The 22,668-nt window shown below is 43.3% G+C and overlaps 1 protein-coding gene across 1 annotated transcript in view; it reads left to right on the top strand.

The window, feature by feature from the left end:
- psd3l (pleckstrin and Sec7 domain containing 3, like) overlaps positions 1-22,668 on the top strand; it is a 296,641-nt gene that overhangs the window by 23,685 nt on the left and 250,288 nt on the right. Inside the window, exon 2 of the mRNA XM_078403848.1 lies at positions 8,070-8,181. The gene's annotated coding sequence lies outside the window, so the exon portion shown is untranslated. The remainder of the gene's footprint in view (positions 1-8,069; positions 8,182-22,668) is intronic.

The following is a 22,668-nucleotide window of genomic DNA, read 5'->3' as shown; positions in this document are numbered from 1 at the left end:
CCAAACTAACCCAACCAGCGATCACCCCATACACTGGTAGTATTCGACACACTAGGGACAATTGACAATTTTTTTACAGAAGCCAATTAACCTACAAACCTGAGGTATTTATTCACAAAATGCTGGAGTAACTCAGCAGGTCAGGCAGCATCTCGGGAGAGAAGGAATGGGTGACGTTTCGGGTCGAGACCCTTCTTCAGACTGAAGAAGGGTCTCGAACCGAAACGTCACCCATTCCTTCTCTCCCGAGATGCTGCCTGACCTGCTGAGTTACTCCAGCATTTTGTGAATAAATACCTTCGATTTGTACCAGCATCTGCAGTTATTTTCTCAACCTACAAACCTGAACGTCTTTGGAGTGTGGGAGTAAACCAGAGAGCACCCAGAGAAAACTCACTCGGTCACAGGGAGAACGTACGTGTCTATAGTGCAGACAGACAGAATATACAGACTCTGAACAGACAGCACCCGTAGTCAGGATTGAACCCGGGTTTCTGGCACCGTATGGCAGCAATTCTACCGTTGCGCCACTATGCCGCCCAAGAGTCAGTGCTTGGCTCTCACCTATCTGCATTATATATCAATGGCAAGAAGATGGAACTGAGTGGACTGCATCCAAGTTTCCTGGCAACCCAGAGCTAGGTGGGAACGTAAAGCTGTGAGGAAGCAGAGGCTTCAAAGGAAAGGAGAAGTGAAGTGATTGGGGAAATATATGGCAGATGGTGATGTGGGTGGGAATGTGAAAGTAAGAATTAGGAGAATGCTAGAGCAGGACATTTTTAATTGGCAGGAGACTGGTAAAGGCTGATTTTCAGAAAGATTTGAGGAATTTAACACTTGCACACTTCACATAAGTTAACATGTAGGGTGGGAAGGAATTAGTACGTAATCCTTTATTTCTAAAGGAATGGAGGATACAAATAAAAAAAGCTTGCCACTTCATTGAATTGTTGCAACATAAAAACATCTGATTCACAGATGTCTTTCTGGCAATGATAGCCACCATCTTTCCAAACTGGTCCATGTGGGATTTTAGCCCCCATCTGTGCTGTTGATTCCTAATTCCCTTCTAATATGGCAAACCACCAACATCAGGGTAAATCTAGGAATGGCCATTCAATACTGTCCACATCCTGAGGATGATCGATAAATAATGTGCAGGGCTTTGATAGACCATGTTGAAAGTACTAGATAAGGTTTAGATCTCCTTCTCAGAGGAAGACAATACTTACTTCAATGGTTGAGTCTTAGGAAACAGATGTTTTACTGTGAGTTGTAGTTTAATTTATTGTCACATGTACTGAGGTACGGTGAAAAGCTGTTGTTGCATCCTAACCAGTCAGTGGAAAGACAATACATTCTTTCAAAGACAACATTACAACATTACATCCACAGTGTGCAGATACATGATAAAGGGAATAATGTGAATAACGTTTAGTGCAAAATAAAGTCCAGTAATGTCTGATCAAAGATAGACCGAGGGTCTCCAATGAGATAGATGGTATCTCAGGACTGCTCTCTAGTTGTTGATAGGATGGTTCAGTTGTCTGATAACAGCTGGGAAGAAACTGTCCCTGAATCTGAAGGTGTGCGTTTACACACTTCTGTACTTCTTGCCTGATGGGAGAGGGGAGATGAGGGAGTGGCGGGGGTGTGATTCGTCCTTGATTATGCTGGTGGCCTAAGTTGAAATAGAGAACTGCAAATTTTGGTTACACAAAAGGACACAAAGTGCCGAAGTAACTAAATAGGTCAGACAGCATCTCTGGAGAACATGGATAGGTGACTTTTTGGGTCCCGACCAGAAACTTAACCTATCCATGTTCTCCAGAGATGCTGCCTGACCCACTGAGTTAGCATTTTGCGTCCTTTTATATTTAAAACTGAGACTGGTAGATTTTTAGAGATGTAGGAATCAATGGGAATGAAAGAACATGTGAAAAAGCAAAACTTATTGTAGAAGTTCAATCATTTTCCTAGTAGAGTCAAAAGGAAAAGCATCCTGGGTCTTGAGTTCTTGCATGTACAAATGGCGGAACAGCAAATTTCTTTCCCAGAATCATTTACATTTTTTGCGCCATTGGAGATTTCACATTTGTCTGGCCCCGGTCCCACAGATTATAAGATTAATTGAAATCATTTGTAAACCATGGGGGAGATTTGAATACACACCCAAAAAAATGTTTAGTGTTGTTGAGTTTGGAGTTACAGCATGGAAACAGGCCCTTTGGCCCACTGAGTACACACTGATGATTGATCAACAATTCTATTATCCCACTTTACAGAGGCCAATTAACCTACCAACCTGCACGTTTTTTGGGATATGGGAGGAAAGTGGAGCGCTCGGAGGAAGCCCACACGGTCACAGGGAGAACGTGCAAACTCCACACAGGTAGCACCTGAGGTCAGGATTGAACCAGGGTCTCTGGCATCGTGAGCAAGCAGCTCTACCAGCTGCACCACCCTCCTGCCGTTTTCTTATGGTCTTATGAACATAAATGGTAACTAGAACTGGCCATCTCGTCCCTTGAGCCTGTTCTGCCATTTAGTAAGATAATTTCTGTGCTATTTTCCTTCACAAATCCCATGTTTCTTATTCACTTAATAGCTAAAAAATGTATCAATCTCTATTTTCAATGTATTTGGTGACTAAACCTTGTGAGTCCTTTTGGTGGAGAACTCCAACAAATCACGACTCTTTGCATGAAGAAATTCCTCTTCTATCCTGAATGGCTGACCTCTTATTTTGGGACTGTCCCATGGTTTTATGCACCACTGACAGGGGAAATATTATCCCTGCATCTACCCTGTCAAGAAAGTTCTTGGGGCGGCACGGTGGTGCAGCGGTAGAGTTGCTGCCTTACAGTGCCAGAGACCTGGGTTCGATCCTGACTATGGGCGCTGTCTGTACGGAGTTTGTACGTTCTCTCGTTGCGTGGGTTTTCTCCGGTAACTCCAGTTTCCTACCACACTCCATAGACGTACAGGTTAGTAGGCTAGTTGGGTTGGTAAAATCGTAAATTGTCCTGAGTGTGTGTAGGATAGTGTTAGTGTATGGGGATCGTTGGCCGGCGCAGTCTTGGGCTGAATGGCCTGCTTTCATGCTGGATCTCTAAACTAAACTAAAACTTTTGATGTTTCGGTGAGATCACTCCTCATCCTTCTAAATTCACAAGAGTAGCTGCCCAGTCTGCCTAATCTCTCCTCTGTGGATAATATGTCCTAACCCAGGAGTCATTCTGGGAGGGACAAATTGCCCTCTGAGGAGAGATGTTGCACTCCCTCCATCACAGGTATATCCCTTGGACTGGAACCAGAGTGTTTAAAATGTGTTTTCATCAAGGCTCTACATAATTGGAGCAAGATGTCCTTATTTTTTTTGCTAAAACCTCTTAAAGGCCAACATATTATTTGCCTCCCTAATCTTAATAATCTTCTAACTCCCAAAGTAGAGCCTGCTGATGACTCACAGCAATGTCCGTGACACATTTCTGGCCCCTTGCCTGGATGTATTCTCCTCCTGTCTGTAGGTTGGTCCTGTATTGGACACGGACTGGGAACGCAGATCCCACACAACTGGAGTGCAATCGCAACATCCTCCACACTGAGGACCTTCCCACTAGAGAAGATGAATGATCTCCTACAGACGCGTGCCGGCCTCTCGATCCTAGAGGTGTCAGGCCAGGCTGGGCTAGAAACATCTCGACATGTTTCGAGATGTTCCAGCTCGGAACATCACCCATCCTTTTTCTCCACAAATGCTGCCTGACTCGTTGTGTTATCCAGCACTTTGTGTCTATCTTAGGCTAGGTTAGATCATCACGCAAACCAGGCTTCCTTCCATTGACTCCATCTGCACCTTGGGCTGCCTTGGCAAGGCCACCAGCATGATCAAGGACCAGTCTCACCCCGGTCACTTCCTCTTCTCCCCTCTCCCATCAGGCAAGAGGTACAGTGGTTTGAAAACGCATACCTCCAGATCCAGGGACAGTTTCTTCCCAGTTGTTATGAGGTAACTGAACTGTTCTCTCACCATGGTCCTGTCCTCCCATTTACTATGCTGGAGACCTTCAAATTATCATTAATCGGCCTTATTGGACTTCATCTTGCACTAAACATTATTCCCATTATCCTCAGCTTCGTCGTATTCATGTGTAGTCCTTTTGCTGTCTGGATAGCATGCAACAAGCATCTTTACACTGTACCTCACTACATGTGACAATGATAAATTAAACTAAACTAAAATAAATACATAGATACAATCAGTTCATTTTAAAGTATGAGAGATTTAGAAGGTTTAGAAGGATGGAGCTAGATTTAGAAGGATGGTGGTGGATGTTTCGCTGGAAAGAACAGACAAAAAGCTGCCCTGGTCCGGCACCATCTTGTGAAGGCAAAGAGATATTTAAGGTGAAGGGGAAAAATTTAATAGGAATCTGAGGGGTAACCTTTTCACACAAAGGGTGGTGGGTGTATAGAACGAGCTGCTGGAGGAGGTAGTTGAGGCAGGGAATATCGCAGCATTAAAGAAACAATTTGCCAGGTACATGGATAGGACAAGTTTAGAAGGATATGGTCCAAACACAGGCAGGTGGGACTCGTGTAGATGGGACATGTTGGTCAGTGTGGGCAAGTTGGGCTGAAGGGCCTGTTTCCACACTGTATCACTCTATCTTCTTTTACTTCTTGCGTTTGAGGCAGCAGAAATTATGTAACACCCTCCAGGCGCTGTAGCCAGTGCAATGTGCTGTTGTCGAGGGCCATGAGGTCTACCCCTCCACCAGCGGGACGGAGGACAGTGCAGTCGAAAATGACGTACTGCGCTGTTTGGTGGTCTGCTCCACACACGCAGGCTGCTGATGGACGCAACCCCCAACGATGTATGTTGGCATTGAACCGGCCGACCCCAGAGCGGATATCACTCTATGATGCTATGACACTGAGATACCAACACCAAGCAAGCCCCGGGTGGTATATGTCTGAGTTCCCACCTCCAGCAATGGCTTGACAGCCATTGTGAGAAAACTAAACAATGACTGAACCTGTCTTCTTTAAATCTTGTCAAGAAATGTAACAGTTTCTAAAAACTTTACTGCTATAAAAAATGTAAATGCATAGTTCATTAATAGTTTATTAAGAATGCATAAAACCACTTCAAAGAATATTTAGAAACAAACTTGCCCGCCATTCTGATTCTACAGCCCAAGAATCCCCATTGAAATGAATGGGGTCTCTCATCCTATACAGATGATAGAATCATAGAGTCACAGAGTACGAAACCAGGGCCTTCAGTCCAACTTGTCCATACCATCCACGATGTCCCGACTGAGCTCATCCCACTTGCCCGTGTTTGTCCAATATCCCTCTAAATCTTTCCCATCCGTGTACCTGTATCATGTACCTATGGCAATTCATTCCATATACCCACCACCCTTTAGTCATAGAGTCACACAGCATGGAAACAGGCCCTTCAGCCCAACTTGCCCATGCCGACCAAGCTGCCCTATCAACACTAGTCCCACCTGCCCGTGTTTGGCCCATATCTCTCTGAACCTTTCCCATCCATGTATCCTGTCCAAATATCTGTTAAATGCTGTTATAGTACCTGCCTCAACTGCTTCCTCTGGCAGTTCATTCCATGTACCCATCAACCTCTGAGTGTAAAAGTTGTCTCCCGTGCTCTTATTAAATCTTGCACCTCGCCCCTTAAGTGTAATGCTGGGGAATCCCTTCAGGACTGGGTTTCACCTCTGGACTTTAGACTAACTCTGGAGGTGGAGATTAGTGACAGATTAAGCGGTGTTGGGCAAGTTCTAGATTTACAGCTTGCCTGTGAAATGTCCAGGACTTGAGTCAGTCACACAGACTGACTGCACAGTTGGAATTGATAGCCTCAGGCAGCACGACCCGGCCCATTAACATTGAGATAGTGCTGGTTGGCACACCAGCTACTCAATCACTGTGATAAGGTGAACGGCCAGATTGTGCGAGAAATCATCAATTCTCAAGAAACAAAATAATTACATGAAGTAACTGTTCTCCACATGTGATCGACTAGCAAAAATAAGATCCAGATGAGTTTGTGGCTTTAAGTTGAAATGTGCTATTGTTTTAAACTGGCGTGGGTAATATGAGGATTGCTTCCTTTGTAGAAATTGCCCTTTGAATACGAGAAGACCATCTTAATTATTTAGCCTGAGTTGCTCTCCTCATTTCTTCAAAGCAACAATTCACGTGGGATGCAAATGTACACTGCCTTCAGATATTTCCCCCAGATGGTAATTCATTCAGTCTGAGCCCAGGCAAACTAATTTCTGACTGACTGTAGGAGAGAGGATGTACTATGTGCCGGACTTGATGCCATTATTGAGGGAGATTCCTCCCTGCCTCCTGACCTTGGCAATATTTACAGCCGTCTCCAGTTGGATGGTGCCAGCGTAAATCTTGAGCCTCAAATGTCGCTTTCCATGTCCTACAGACATGCTGCCTGACCCACTGAGTTACTCCGGCACTTTGTGTTTAGTTTAATTTAGTTTATCGTCACGTGTGGTGAGGTACAGTGAAAAGCTTTTTTTGTTGCGTACCATCCAATCAGCAGAATGACCGCACATGATTACAACCACAAAGTCCACTGTGTACAGATGCCGGATAAAGTGAATAATGTTTAGTGCAAGATAAAGTCCAGTAAAGTACAATCAATGGTAGTCTGAGTGTCTCCAATGAGGTAGATAGCAGGCAAGGATTGCTCTCTAGTTGGTGGTAGGATGGTTCAGTTGTCTGACAACAGCTGGGAAGAAACTGTACCTAAATCTGAATTCAATGCACGATTCCAGCATCTGTTGTTCCCTGTGTCAGCATAAATCCTGATCCGTTTGCCCCATACCTTTCAGTGCATGAATTGACTGAGGGTTTGCAGAAACCATTTCAAGTAGCAAAACCCTTGTTTGTTTTTCTGTCATGGAGCAGATGTGGAAAAAAGTCCAGCTCATTATTTCGCATTTGTTATATGGTTTACAATAAATACGCTTGCAGTGGGGTTTTAAATGTCGATTTTTAAAAAAAATAGCACGTCAGCTGTAGATCCTGAGTCTGAGGAGGTCCACAAAAAAAGTTTACACGATTCCAAGCGAGTCATCATTAAAGTCTTGGCAGAACTTTGCAGACGTGGCAATGATTTTTCCCTTTCTGAATCATTGGTGAAGGGGGCTGGGAACTTGTGGTGCTGTTGTCAGGGAGAGGGTTGTTAAAAGGCAGCAGAAAAATTGAAGGAAAGAGCCTGGCCAGATCTTTTCAAAACTGTGTCCTGCGCTCCCTGCGTTACAAAAAATTGTCCTTACAGATTTCACAACGCATTACCCAAAAACTTGAGATATGGAATAAAGTTTGCTTTGACAGACTTAACACTGAAAAAGTAAATAACTCTCATTTCTTGATGTATGCGCAAATGTCATGGCTTCCCGTAAAGAAAAAAAAGTCTTGTGTACTATTGTCCAGTAATGTCACCCCTCTGCAACACAGGGGCCTGCAGGAGGCAAAATAGTTAGACCAGCTCTTTGCAATGCATCTGAAGAGAAAGGTCCAATCTACATGTCTTTGCATTTACATGTGGTTATGCTTGCATGCATCTGTGTGCATGCTTGTTTGCTTATGCACGTCTCGGTTTGCATGTATGTGTTTGTGTGTGAATGAGTCTGTGCATGTTTTCTTATGCGTGCCTATGTTGCTCTCTGTTTAACTGCTTGTGTTCTTGTGTGTACATGTGTTTGCTTCTGTGATTCTGTTTAACTGTATGTCTAATGTAAATCATGTGTGCATGCTTATTTGCTTATGCATGTCTTTTTGAATAAATTGGAATGACTGTTTATCTATTGAGGAGTGTCAGTCAGTCAGCTTCGGTTTTGATGACAACTAGAATTTGGAAAATAATTGCTGTTTTCTTGAAGATAATTTCAGCTTCATTTCGACGTTACCACAGTAACTACATTCGAATAAGGATTTGGTGGCTGTACAGAAAATTTAAATCTATTTTGTTTTTCTAATGATGTTGTGCCTCTCCTCTCCCTCCTCAGACTGAGACATTTGTCTGGATCAACAAGACGTCTCCTCACGCACAGAGTGTCGCAAAGGCTAAATATCAATTTTTATTTGGAACACCTACAGAAGACAACTCTTTGGAAAGGGGTAAGATACAATTAGGAATGCCAGTGAGTGTGTTTTGTCATTCAGTGCAAATGGATTGTTTTATTTGATCTTCTGAGAAGCCGCATGCAGATCTTGGGTCGTGTTGGTTATGCCACGTCTAAGGCAAATTTCAAAGTTACATTTTTTATTGGGTATAGAAGTTGGTATGTCATGTTACATTTGTAAAAGCCATTGGTGAGGCCACATTTCAAGTATTGTGTTCAGTTTTGGTCACCCTGTTAAGAAGTTATTATGCTGGGAAAGGTGCAGAGAAGATTTACTAGGATGTTGTCAGGGCTTGAGGGCCTGGGCATTCGGGAGAGGTTGAGCAGGTTAGAACCTTATTCCTTGGAGCCCAAGAGGATGAGAGTTGATCTTATTGTGGTGTATAAGATCATGAGGGGAATAGATAGGGTGAATGCACAATGTCTTTTACCCAGCGTAGGGGAATCAAAAACCAGAGGACATAGGTTTAAGGTGAGGTGGGGGGAAAGATTTAATAGGAATCTGATGGGCAGCTGATGGGCACAGTGGTAGAGTTGCTGCCTTACAGCGCCAGAGACCTGGGTTCAATCCTGACTACGGGTGCTGTCTGTACAGAGTTCGCACATTCTCTGACTGCATGGGTTTTCTCTAGGTGCTGTTTCCTCCCACATTCCAAAGACGTGCAGGTTGGTAGATTTACTCGACAAATTGAGAGGGAGAAGGGAAAATCGGAAGTGTCAGTATTACAGTATAGCAAAGGGGATTACAGAGGCATGAGGCAGGAGCTGGCCAGATTTGACTGGAAGGAGGTCCTAGCAGGGAAGACAGTGGAACAGCAATGGCAGGTATTCCTGGGAATAGAAACATAGAAAATAGGTGCAGGAGTAGGCCATTCGGCCCTTCGAGCCTGCACCGCCATTCAATATGATCATGGCTGATCATCCAACTCAGTATCCCGTACCTGCCTTCTCTCCATACCCCCTGATCCCTTTAGTTGCAGAATGCCTTTAATGCAGAAATTGCAGGATCAATTTATCCGAAAGAGGAGGAAAGATTCTAAGGGGAGTAAGAGGCACCCGTGGCTGACAAGGGAAGTCAAGGACAGCATAAAAATAAAAGAGAAGAAGTATAACATAGCAAAGAAGAGTGGGAAGCCAGAGGATTGGGACACTTTTAAAGAGCAACAGAAGATCACTAAGAAGGCAATAGATTATTATCTATTACTATTATAGATTATTATCTGAATGGTGTCAAGTTAGGAACAGGGGACGTACAACGAGATCTGGGTGTCCTAGTGCATCAGTCACTGAAAGTAAGCATGCAGGTACAGCAGGCAGTGAAGAAAGCCAATGGAATGTTGGCTCTCATAACAAGAGGAGTTGAGCATAGGAGCAAAGAGGTCCTTCTGCAGTTGTACAGGGCCCTAGTGAGACTGCACCTGGAGTACTGTGTGCAGTTTTGGTCTCCAAATTTGAGGAAGGATATTCATGCTATTGAGGGCGTGCAGCGTAGGTTTACTAGTTTAATTCCCGGAATGGCGGGACTGTCATATGTTGAAAGACTGGAGCGACTAGGCTTGTATACACTGGAATTTAGAAGGATGAGAGGGGATCTTATCGAAACATATAAGATTATTAAGGGGTTGGACACGTTAGAGGCAGGAAACATGTTCCCAATGTTGGGGGAGTCCAGAACCAAGGGCAACAGTTTAAGAATAAGGGGTAGGCCATTTAGAACGGAGATGAGGAAAAACCTTTGCAGTCAGAGAGTTGTGAATCTGTGGAATTCTCTGCCTCAGTAGGCAGTGGAGGCCAACTCTCTGAATGCATTCAAGAGAGAGCTAGATAGAGCTCTTAAGGATAGCGGAGTCAGGGGGTATGAAGAAGGCAGGAACGGGGTACTGATTGAGAATGATCTGCCATGATCATATTGAATGGTGGTGCTGGCTCGAAGGGCCGAATGGCCTACTCCTGCACCTTTTGTCTATTGTCTATTAATTGGCTTCTGTAAATTGTCCCTAGTGGGTGTAGGATTGAACTACTGTACGGGTGATCATTGTTTGCCACAGACATAGTGGGCCGAAGGGCGTTTTTCCATACCTTATCTCTAAACTAAAACAAACTTATAACATGAGCTGATGAGCAAAATCCTGATGTGGTTCCTGGCTGCTAAGTTATATAAAGAAAAATATGGAAAAATTCATAACCATGGCAAGTATAGGGATTTAGGTAATGTGCCAAGAAACCAGAGCTGAATACCATCCCCAGTTGAATACTTTTCAGTGGCAAGAGTAGGATTATGCTGTATTTTTCCATAACTTTTGAGGTTGAACATGAATCGCCCTTATTTTTACAGTGTAGATTAGATCATAATCATAATCATACTTTATTAGCCAAGTATGTTTTGCAACATATGAGGAATTTGATTTGCAATACAATCATACCAATAAAAATCAACAAGACACACAAAATACATTTTAACATCCACCACAGTGACTCCTCCACATTCCTCACTGTGATGTAAGGCGAAAAAATTAAATCTCTTCCCTTCTTTGTTCTCCCGCGGTCGGGGGCCTCGAACCTTCCATTGTCGGGGTGATCTTGGCTCCCACAGCCGGCGGTCTGGCGCTCCACGGCAGGGCGATCAAGCTCCCGCATAGGGGGGGATCTCAGCTTCTCTGCGGCGGGCGATCGGACTCCGGGTCGGGGCTGGTCGAACGTCGTGTGGCTTGGAGCTTCCCGACATCAGCCTCTACCCGAGACTGCGAGCTCCTCGATGGTAAAATCCTCGGGCCGCGGTTGGAGCATCGATCCCAGACAGGAGATTGCAGGCTCCGATGGCATGTCCACGGCCCCGCGGTGGGGCTCAAAGTCAGTCTCAAGAAAGGCTGCCAGCTCCATGATGTTAGGCCGCAGAGCGATCGGATATACGATCCGGAAAACAATCGCATCTGCAGCAAGGTAAGAGACTGAAAAAAGTTTCCCTCGACCCTTTCCCCCATCTCCCACATAAAACAAATCAGAAAACATTAACACATACTTTTAAAACACACTAAAAATAACAAAAACGACAAAAAGACAGACAGACCGTTGGCGAGGCTGCCATCAATGATGTGTGTAACCTGGTAGGAGGGAATGTAACCTTTTGTTCTTTGGAGAATTTGAAGGTCATAAGATCATAAGTGTTTGGAGCAGAATTAGGCCATTCGACCCATCAAGTCTACTCTGCCATTCAATCATGGCTGATCTGTTTCTCCCTCCTAACCCCATTCTTCTGCCTTCTCCCCATAACCCCTAACACCCGTACTAATCAAGAATCTATCAATCTCTGCCTTAAATATATCCACTGACGGCCTCCAGAGCCTTCGGTGGCAAAGAATTCCACAGATTCACCACCCTTTGGAGACTTTTGGACTTCAGTTTAATAATAATAATAATAATGCATTAGTTTAGAGATACAGTGTGGAAACACACCCTTTGGCCCACTGTGTTCGCGCCGACCAGTGATCCCCGTACACTAATACTATCCTACACACAATGAACAATTTACAATTTTACTAATGCCAATTAACTAACAAACCTGAACATCCTTGGACTGTGGGAGGAAACCGGTGTGCCCGGAGAAAACCCACACAGTCACAGGGAGAACTTACAAACTCTGTACCCGTAGTCAGGATCGAACTGGGGTTTCTGACGCTGGAAGGCCGGAACTCTACCGCTACAACACTCTTGATTTCCCTGGAAGAAAATAAAAGATGCTATTAAATCGGTTTGTCAAAATGTGCTGATTAACAACATCGAAGAACAGATTGCATTTAGAAAGAAGCAAAATATTGCTGATTCTGGACAAAAATTAAAATTGGGAAGAATGCTCAGCAGATCAGGTAGCTTCTGAGGAGATCGAGAGAGTTAGTATTTCAGATTGATGACCTTTTGTCAGAATTGGACAAAGTTTAAAAATAAAAGAAGTGTTAAGTTGCAACTAATGTAGAATGTGGAGGAGAATGCCAAGTGTAAGGTCTGTGAGCTAGGATTTGAGAGAGGTTGGATGATAAAAGGTCTGAGTGACTAATAATGGCGCAGGAAACAAAAGACTTTGCAAAAGGGAAGAGCAGAATAATTTTCTAAAATTCTTAGCTTAATATTGATGTTCAAAAACTATTATATAACCAGCTGAAAGATACGTTTGTGAGAGCGTGAATTAGGCTTCACCGGCACAGTGTGGGAGGAGGACGGAGCAACACTACCACTGCGCCACTGTGCTATTCATGCATGTTGCTGGTGGCATAAACCCAGGTGGAGCATCTACTACCCCGTCCGAATACTGGGGACTCGTGCCAACTAGCGCCACCTTTGGTAGCAGTCGGTGGTGCGTGGGCTGGCGTGACCCCTTGCTGTGAGATGGGGTGCTTAAGTTGTAGAAATAATGAGTTGGACAAAGGTCTTAAGAATAGGATATATTTCTTGCAGATAGCAGGTGACGATGTCGAGTCAAGTCAAGTGGGTTTTATTGTCACAATATTTATATATTTGAGCCAGATCGGAAACGTGATCCTAGCACGAATATAGAGTGTTTACAATTGTCTGATCATGCATCAGCAGAGTCATGTTTATAAATGGGATTCAAGTCGATCTTAGAATCACTTATTGCATTTCACACGCAGAAATGTTCTCGGCCACAGTTATTTTACAGCTGATCGGTATGCGGATTACTTATTGGCCATGAACACTATTTTGGAAGCACCAAATCTAGATAATGCGAATCAATATCGAATACATTTGTCAATTTGTCATTGGTCCTTCAGTCAAGTCAAAAGTGTTTTATTGTAATATGTTCCAAAACGGAACAATGAAATTCTTACCTGCAGCAGCAATACAGATATGTGAACACAGTACTCTAAACACCATCTTAACACCAAAAAAGTTCAGTATATGAAAATTCAAATAATAATAGTGCAAAGACAAAAACGATGGCCCCCATGTTTATGTTGCTTGGAGCTTAGTTGGAGGTTGCAGCGTTGTTTAGGTTTTTGGGAAGAACCTGCTCCTGAATCTGGATGTTACAGTTTTTAGGCTCCTGTACCTTCTTCCTGATGGCAGGGGTGTAATGAGAGCATGGACAGGGTGATGTGGGTCCTTGATGATGCTGGATGCCCATTTGAGACAGCAACTCCTCAAGATCCCTTCGATGGAGGGGAGGGCAGTATCCATGATTGACCAGGACAATATTTACCAATTTTTTGCAATCTCCTTCACTCCTGGGCAATTGAGTTGCCAAACCAGGCCGTGACGCAAACAGTCAATATACTCTCTACTGCACACGGTAGAAGTTCAACAGAGGTGTGGGCATAAACACACATGATAGAATGACAGAGAAGTTGTTGTCCCATAGTCATTGATAAATACAACATGGAAACAGTTGCTTCAGTCCATTAAATATACACTGTCCACCAACCACCCATTTTACATTAGACTGTATGAATCACATTTTTTATTCTTCCCACATTCTCTTCCACTCGCTCATATTCTAACGCTCACCTACACACTTGAAATAATTTACAGTGGCCAATTAATTTACTGATCTGCACACCTTTGGGAGGTGGGAGCAAACCAGACCACCTGAAGGGAACCCATATCATGACAGGGAGAACATCCAAACTCCACTCGGACAACACCCAAGGTCAGGATTGAACCTGGATCTCTGGTGTTGTGAGGAAGCAATTCTACGAACTGTGTAGCTTACTGGGTAGTCATCTTGCTTTTAATCCAGAAGGTTGTGGGTTTAAGTCCATATCCTGAACATGGGCACAAGAATCTTGACTTGTATCCCATGTAACATTGAGTACAGATTCCCTCAATGTTACATGGGATACAAGCCAACATTTTTGTGCCTAAGTTAAAGACATGGACTTGAATGAGATGTTAAACCAAGGCTCAACTGTGCTTCCAAGTAGGTTTAACGATCCCAGGGTGCTCTTATGAAGCAGATCTGCGGCGATCTCTCTGGCGTCAAAAGCAAAATGTAACAACTTAAACGCAGGTGATCTTGTCATTATCTTAGAGCTGTATGTAAGAAATCCTTATGTGCATATTAGTTGATTGTGCACTTCAAAACTATTTCATTAGGTTAGTGCTTTGAAAAATCCTCTGATCATGAAAACCAATAGATTCAAATGTAAGTCTTTTATCAAATGAAATGCTTTCTGGAGATAGACACAAATTGCTGGAGTAATTCAGTGGGACAGGTAGCATCTCTGGGGAGAAGTAATGGGTGACGTTTCAGGTCGAGACCCTTTTTCATTCCTTCTCTCCAGAGATGCTGCCTGTTACTCCAGCATTTTGTGTCTATCCTCGGTTTAAACCAGCATCTGCAGTTCCTTCCTACACAAAATGCTTTCTGGAGTGTGTGTGTGTGTGTGTAGTAATGCTACAGAAAGCACAGCCATCAGCATCTCCAGAGGGTCTTGTGACATTTATTTGAGCCAATTTATTAAACTAAAATGGTCACAAAGTAAATTTAATTTTACAAAAAACAAGAATCTCACAATTGAATTGAATAAATTGATGTTACCTGCTTTTGCAAAATGAAAAATATCGGAGTCATGAAATTCAAAGCGTCACCATGGAAACATAGTTCTAATTTCCAACTGGGCTTTGCATTCTTTATGTTCTGCAACATTCATGCTGAAACTTAACTTTTGAAAGCTGCTTGTTGGGGCTGAGAAACTAATTGCTCATTACCTCCTCAAAATAGGGGGAGGGGGGAGAGAGAGAGAGGGGGAGAGAGAGAGAGGGGGAGAGAGAGGGCGCACTGGAGTAACTCAGCGGGACAGACAGCATCTCTGCAGAGACAGAATAAGTGAAATTTCAGGTCCAGAGAAGAAGGGTCTTGACCTGAAACGTCACCCATTCCTCTCCAGAGATGCTGCCTGTTCCGCTGAGTTACTCCAGCACTTTGTCATACAAAATTCTTTGTTTTGCATACTTTACACAAAGTATGCAAAGAGCTAAGTATGCATAGGATGCCAACAAAGTTACAAAATGCAAATCTTGCCGCAGTTGTAGATTTATAAGTGAAGAATGTAGACCTGATCACTTGACCCAGATGAAAGAAAGCCTCCCTCATTCTATAAGGTTGAGATTAAAATTCTGGAGGAAAAAATACAGATAAAATGAATTTGGTGATATAAATGTGTCTTTGTAGGCTAGATTAACCATATTAGGTCTGTAATTAGATTGTAATCTGCATTCAAATTGCTCTAATTCACAGAATTGCTGTGCAATATTTTTAAACTTTGATCTCAGTTAAGTTCCTCTTGCAGTTCTGATTCTCTGCTCAATTCCAATTAAAGAAACTAACTCCCAAAAATGCATTGCAAGTCCTTCTCCTTTTGTTTCTTTCTCCAGAGGGCATTGACATTGCTGGCGAGGCCAGCATTTATTTCCTGTCGCAAATTGCCCTGAGCTGAGGAGGCACTAAAGGGCTCGGGGTGGTGAGTTACAGGGTAGTTGTCCTTTGAGTTGCCCTTATCCTGCGGCATTTATGTATGTGCTTAAGAACCTCTTTCACATTTTAAGGACTTAAGTTATTCACAGTTAATGAAGTGCCTCTGCAACTTGCCCGTTGAATTAAAGAAGGCCTCTACGGCTCGTGGAACTAATGCTCTATGGTCATCATGTCCAAATCGTGGAAGCTCTAGGTGTGGACAAAGAGGACTTCTTAGTCATATAGTCGTAGATCATGAAATAGATCCTTCAGCCCAACCTGCTCACACCTACCAACATGTTCCATCTGCACTAGTCCCATTTGCCTGCGTTTGGCCCATACCCCTCCACACCTATCCTATTCATGTAACTGTGTACATTTTTCTTAAATGTTGTGATAGTACCTGCCCCAATATCTCCTCTGGCAGCTCATTCCATACACCCACCACCCTTTGTGTAAAAAAAAAGTTACCCCTCGGGTTCGTATTAAATATTTCTCCACTCACCTTAAACCTATGGTTCTCGATTCCCCTACTCTGGGCAAGAGACTCTGTGCGTCTACCGACCTATTCCTTTCATGATTTTGTACACCTCTACAAATTCACCCTTCACCCTCCTGCGCTCACCTTATCCAAATAACTACTATTTAAGTAACTCAACCGGTCACGCAGCATCTCTGGAGAAAAGGAATAGGTGAGTTTTCGGGTCGAGATGAAACGTCACCGATTCCTTTTCGCCAAAGATGCTGTCTGACCCACTGAGTTACTCCAGCCTTTTGTGTCTATCTTCGGTTTAAACCAGCATCTGCAGTTCCTTCCTACACATGACCACTGTTTAAGCCTGAACATTTGCAGAAAGCACCAAATAGTTACATGACTAAGCTGTGCAGGCCAATCCAATGGATATTTTTTAAGGTGCAGATTGACAGATTTTTGATCAGTACGATGTCAAAGGTTAAGGGAAGAAGTAGGAAGAATGAGGTTGAGAGGGAAAGAGAGATCAACCATGATTGAATGACGACGTAGATTTTAAATGCTGAATGGAAAATTGACACAGAAAACTGGAGTAACTCAGCAGGTCAGACAGCATCGCTGGTGAAAAGGAATAGGTGACGTTTCGGGTCGAGACCCTTCTTCAGACTGAGTCTTGGGAAAGGGAAACGAGAGATATATGCGGTGATATCAAGAGATATAGATCGAATTAATGAAAGATATGGAAAAATGTAACAATGATAAAGGAGACAGGCCATTGTTAGCTGTGGGCTAGGTGAAAACGAATTACAGACAATGCGACTCAATAAGATGACTTTGAACCTCGTACAACTCTGGTGGGGGAGGGATAGAGAGAGAGAGGGGATGCAAGAGTTACTTGAAGTTTGAGAAATCATTATTCATACTGTTTTTGTCCTTTTGTGTAAACTAGCATCTGCAGTTCCATGTTTCTACCAGGTTGTTGTCTGTAATGTTTCAATGGTTTAAGTCTGCCATTGACTTAAACTATTGAAGCATTACAGCTAGTTCCACAGTACCTTCGACCATTTTGTTGGGAGGTATAATTATTTCAATCTGTACGGAGTTTGTACATTTTCCCCGTGACCGGCGTGGGTTTTCTCCGAGATCTTCGGTTTCTTAGCTTGATTAATTAGCTTGATAAATGTAAAAACTGTCCCTACTGTGTGTAGGATAGTGCTAACGTGCGGGGATCGCTGGTCAGCACGGACCCGGTGGGCCAAAGGGCCTCTTTCCACGCTGCATCTATAAACTAAACTAAAAACTTAAAACTAAATCAAATGGGGGAAAAGGAGCATATTTTGCTCAGCCTATTTTACCTGGCCTTTTTAAAAATGATTTACCCTTTTACGCCCTCTCTTCGAGCCCTTTCATGCTTTGTTTTTCATTTTCTATTTCCGTTTAAGAGTTACTAATGAATACTCTGTGCCTTCCATTTAGATAGTAGTGTAATCTGTAAATGAAATAGCTTCATAGCTCCCCAAATACAAAGTTCTCCTCATCTCCCGTCTGGCCCTTTAGCCAATTTAAATCCATGTCCTCTGGTTATCAACTCCTCCTGCCTTGCAAGTAATTTCTTCTTATTTGCTCCATCAAATCCCCTATTAATTTTGAGGTGCTAGTAAATCTCCCGTTAACTTTCTTCACACTGAGGAGAACTATTCTAGCATTTCCTCTCTCTGGGCATTACTGAAGTCTCTCATCACCGCAATAATTCTGTAAAATTTCCATGGCACCTCTCCCAGTGGTTCCAATCATCCTATTCTCTCAGCTAATTAAAAAAAGATAATTCCCTTCCCAATACCCTCACCTAATCTAGTGAACTGTTTAACAAGATGGCTCTCCGCATCTTAAAATGAATTTACAGTAAACGAACAGGCCATTTCAGTCAGACTGTACTAAAAGTTAATATTAGCATTTATTTTTGTTTTCTTACAAACTGAATGTTCTCCTTTTCTTTAAATGAAACGATGCGTCAAGCCTCGGGCTTTCCTGGGTTGGGCACTGCTCATAAGAACTAGAGCGAGGATTGGACTTTGAAAATGGTGCCAAAATATGGCGCCTCTTGCATGCGGGATGAGCAGACTATTTCTGTGCACTTGCAATGCTGTACTGGACTGTATGTAAGAAAAATAATTTCACTGTGCGTTTACACATGTGACACAAAAGCACCATTGTATCACGATAGAACCATTGGCGCTTCTTGTAGCAACATATTCTAACCGTGGTATGCAGACAGGATGGTGTGGTCTTTGGAGCCCAGTATTTACTCCACAACCCTTGAAGTCCCAAGAGAGTCCCAAATAAAGGGTGGGACGGTGGCGCAGTGGTAGAGTTGCTGCCTTACAGCGCCAGAGACCCAGGTTCGATCCGAACTACAGGTGCTTTCTGTTCCGGGTTTGTATGTTCACCCCGTTTCTGGGAGCTCCGGTTTGCTCCCACACTACAGGTTTGTAGGCTAATTGGCTTTGGTTAAATTGTAAAATGTCCCTAGTGTGTGTCGGATAGTGCTCGTGTGGTCGTGTACAGGGTGATCGCTGGTCAACGCGGACTCGGTGGACCGAAGGGCCTGTTTCTGCGCTGCGTCTCTCTACTACTAAACTAAACATGAAGCTAAACACGAGCAAGAGGAAGCCATATGATTACCACCGATTGTCCTCCCTCAGGTGACAAATCAGTGCTTGTTCATAGTAAACGACATTTGGAAAAAAACTAAAATAATAGTACGCGCAGAACGTCTTCTGGTTAGGGGTCTTCAATGTCCATCATTAACACTGGGTTATTAGCACCACCATGGACCCACATGGCTGCATCCTGAAGACCATTGTTACCTGACTAGATCTGCAGTAGGTTATAGGTGAAGCAGCATGAGAGATAAACCTACTTGACTTCATCTTCCCCAATTGTGACTTATGTGTCAAACCATCACTGCAGTGGTAGAAGTGATCACTGCACAAAACCTGGGGAGGGTAAGTGGAGATACAAGAAACCGGAGATTAGTTTAGTTTGATTTATTATTGTCACATGTGCTGATATAGTGAAAAGCTTTTTAGTTGCGTGCTATACAATCAGCGAAAAGACTGTACACGATTACAATCAAGCTGTCCACAGTGTACAGATGCAGGATAAAGGGAGTATTAAGAAATGCTGCTGTGCTATTAAAGATTTAAAAGAGTGGAGTGATTCCAATGAATGATTGCAGGGACCAGTATGCAGATAATCGCCTGGCTTTGGCGTCATCTTGGTTGCATCTAGATAGACAATAGACAATAGGTGCAGGAGTAGGCCATTCGGCCCTTCGAGCCAGCAATGTGAATAATGGAATCTTGAGCAAAAAAACAAACTGCTGGAGGAACTCAGCAGGTTAGACAGTAACTATTGAGGGACTGAACAGATGAAGTTTTGGGTCAGGTTCCTTCTTCAGTCTAACTGAAGAAGGATCTGCCTAACACTGGTGCACGCTTGCTGCAGTGTGCACTACCTCCAAAATGCATTGCCTTTACTCACCTCAGCTGGTCTGATAACACTGCCCAGATCCACTCGCCTGGAAATGGGTGATGTTTCGGGTCGAGACCCTTCTTCAGTCTAAAGAAGGGTCTCGACCTGAAACGTCAACCATTCCCTCTCTCCTAGATGCTGCCTGACCTGCTGAGTTACTCCAGCATTTTGTGATACCCCTTAAGTTCTGCTCTCCAAGGAAAAAAGTCGTAGCTTGCCCAATCTCTCCCTATAGCTCAGGCTCTTGAGTCCAGGCAATATCCTCGTAAATCTCCGTGCTCTTTCCAGCTTAATGACATCAAACGGAACGCAATATTCCAAATGCAGCCTCACCAACATTTTGAGAGCTCCATCCTTTTATATTTCCTACCAGACTGCCCTGCAGAATCAATTCAGTTCAAAGTCAGGGAGAAGAAAATCTGTCTGGAGCTAATCAGTGTGGTACAGCATATATTCTCGTGGGACCCAAAAGAACTAATATCTATTTAAACATTGACACTGCAGAAATTCAGTTAAAGGCTGATGGAAGACTCCGAGATATGACTTTAATGAAGATAAACAGTTGAGTTTATGCTGGTGTCTTATTTATTTGGTAATAAAATACATTTTATATTTATTTGATGAGGCCGTATTTAACCCTTTCAGCACTGCACAGCTTTCAGATGTGCAGGAGAGGAAGAGGCTGTTCTGACGAGTCCCAGAAGAGGAGTCAAGAGTCAAGAGTGTTTTATTGTCATATATAGAACAATAAAATTCATACTTGCAGCAGGACAACAGAATATGTAAACATAGTACACTGTAAACACTATAATAAACAAAAAAAAAGTTCAGTGTTTGTGTATATGTACACATACACATGTTGAGTATTGAAGTTGCAGTTGTATTAGACGTTGGTGAGGCCACATTTAGAGTATTGTGTTCAGTTCTGGGCACCGTGTGATAGGAAACATGTCAAGCTGGAAAGGGTACAGAGAAGATTTATGAGGATGCTCCCAGGACTAGAATGTCTGAGCTGTAGGCAGAGGTTGAGTAGGTTGGGACTATTCCATGGAGGGAGGTGTGATCTTATAGAGGTGTATAAAATCACGAGAGGAATAGATTGGATAGATACACAGAGTCTCTTGCCCAGAGTAGGGGAATCGAGGACCAGAGGACCTAGGTTTAAGGTGACGGGGAAAAGATTTAATAGGAATCTGAGGAGTAACTTTTTCACACAAAGGGTGGTGAATGTATGGAACAAGCTGCCAGAGGAGGTAGTTGAGGCTGGGACTATCCCAACATTTAAGAAGCAGTTAGACAGGTACATGGATAGGACAGGTATGGAGGGATATGGACCAAATGCGGGCAGGTGGGACTAGTGTAGCTGGGACATGTTGGCCGGTATGCGCGTTGGGCCGAAGGGCCTGTTTCCACATTGTGTCACTCTATGACAATGACATACTCACATATTCACACAGATCGTGTGTGTATGTACATATATATATAATATATATATACACACACACACACATGCACACATGTACACACAAAAACATAAAAAACATAAGAAGGGTCTCGACCTGAAACGTCACCCATTCCTTCTCTCCAAGATGCTGCCCGACCTGCTGAGTTACTCCAGCATTTTGTGATATCTTCAATTTGTACCATCATCTGCAGTTATTTTCCTACGCAAAAGCATACAAATAATAATCTATGTAGTTCAGAGCTTATTTGAGGTTGTAGTGTTTAATAGCCTGATGGCTGTTGGGAAGAAGCTGTTCCTGAACCTGGACATTACAGTTTTTTAGGCTCCTGTACCTTCTTCCCAATGGCAGGGGTGAAATGAGTGTGTGGCCAGGATGGTGTGGGTCTCTGATGATGCTGCTGCCTTTTGATGGTGGGGAGGAAAATAGAGAAGGGCAGTGTATCGATGGATTGTGGATGATAGGTCAGAAGGCTTGAGGGTATCATGCATGAGGACACAAAGTGCTGGAGTAACTCAGGGTGTCAGGCAGCATCTCTGGAGAACATTTGTAAGGTGACATTTTGGGTTGGGTCCTGATCCGAAACGTCACCTATCCATGTTCTCCAGAGTTGCTGCCTGGCCCACTGAGTTACTCCAGCACTGTCTTTATTTGTTTCACGTGATTCAAAGATGCTGCTGGTAATGGTGACATTTATTGTTGCCTCTAACCATTATTCCCCGTCTTTGCTCCAGTGAGAATGTGGTTGTTTGGGGTTGGGTGAGATGTGGAGTTGTCAGGGGAAGTGGGAAAATTGCATGAAAGTAGAAGCGGTCGGGGATGTGAGTTGAACTCAGTAAGAGGGACAGAACTTTGGAGGGTATTTTTCACACACAGTGTGTAGAATAGCGAGGATTGCATTGAAAAATATCAGACACTTGGAATCATTTAAGAAATGATTGGGTCTTTTGGCAGAGGAGGCACTATGGAAACTTTCCACAAATAGCCTTATCTGCTTCACAAGAAGAATTGGAGCTTCATTTGGAGCTGGCCAGAACTGTTGAGTCAGCAAGGGTATACTGCTTGTGTTACCCCTAGTCCGAGCGATCGTTTACTGTGGTGAATACAGGGGCCGATAGGGAGGGCTTTTTACGGATTATGAAGTAATCTATTGCTGACATTTTATTTGGAAAAATGCGTAACTTTCAGATGGTTTGTGAGATGTGTTTTTAATAAATCGGTGCCACAATTAAAACCCATCAAATTTTATAGGAACAGTGACTTTTCAATGTCCTCTGATTCATAAAGCTATCATCTGATCTTATTACCTTGCCAGGCCGTCATTGAAATCCCCTCCAGGTCTCCAACCCTCACAAGCTTAACTATCTGCCCACCCTGGCTTTGTGTCCATCCATCATTTTCTTGATGCCACTATTGGAGGCTAGAGTATTACCACTCTCAAGCATATTCTCTGGAATTCCCCTCCCTGAATCTCCCTCCACTCGCTCTCTATTTTGAACTTTATATCTTTGACCAAGTTCTTGCAAACTCATCTTAATATTTCCTATT

The sequence above is a fragment of the Rhinoraja longicauda genome, chromosome 1, assembly GCF_053455715.1.
Source record: "Rhinoraja longicauda isolate Sanriku21f chromosome 1, sRhiLon1.1, whole genome shotgun sequence".
Taxonomy (NCBI): domain Eukaryota; kingdom Metazoa; phylum Chordata; class Chondrichthyes; order Rajiformes; family Arhynchobatidae; genus Rhinoraja; species Rhinoraja longicauda.
This window is presented reverse-complemented; position numbering and strand designations above follow the sequence as displayed.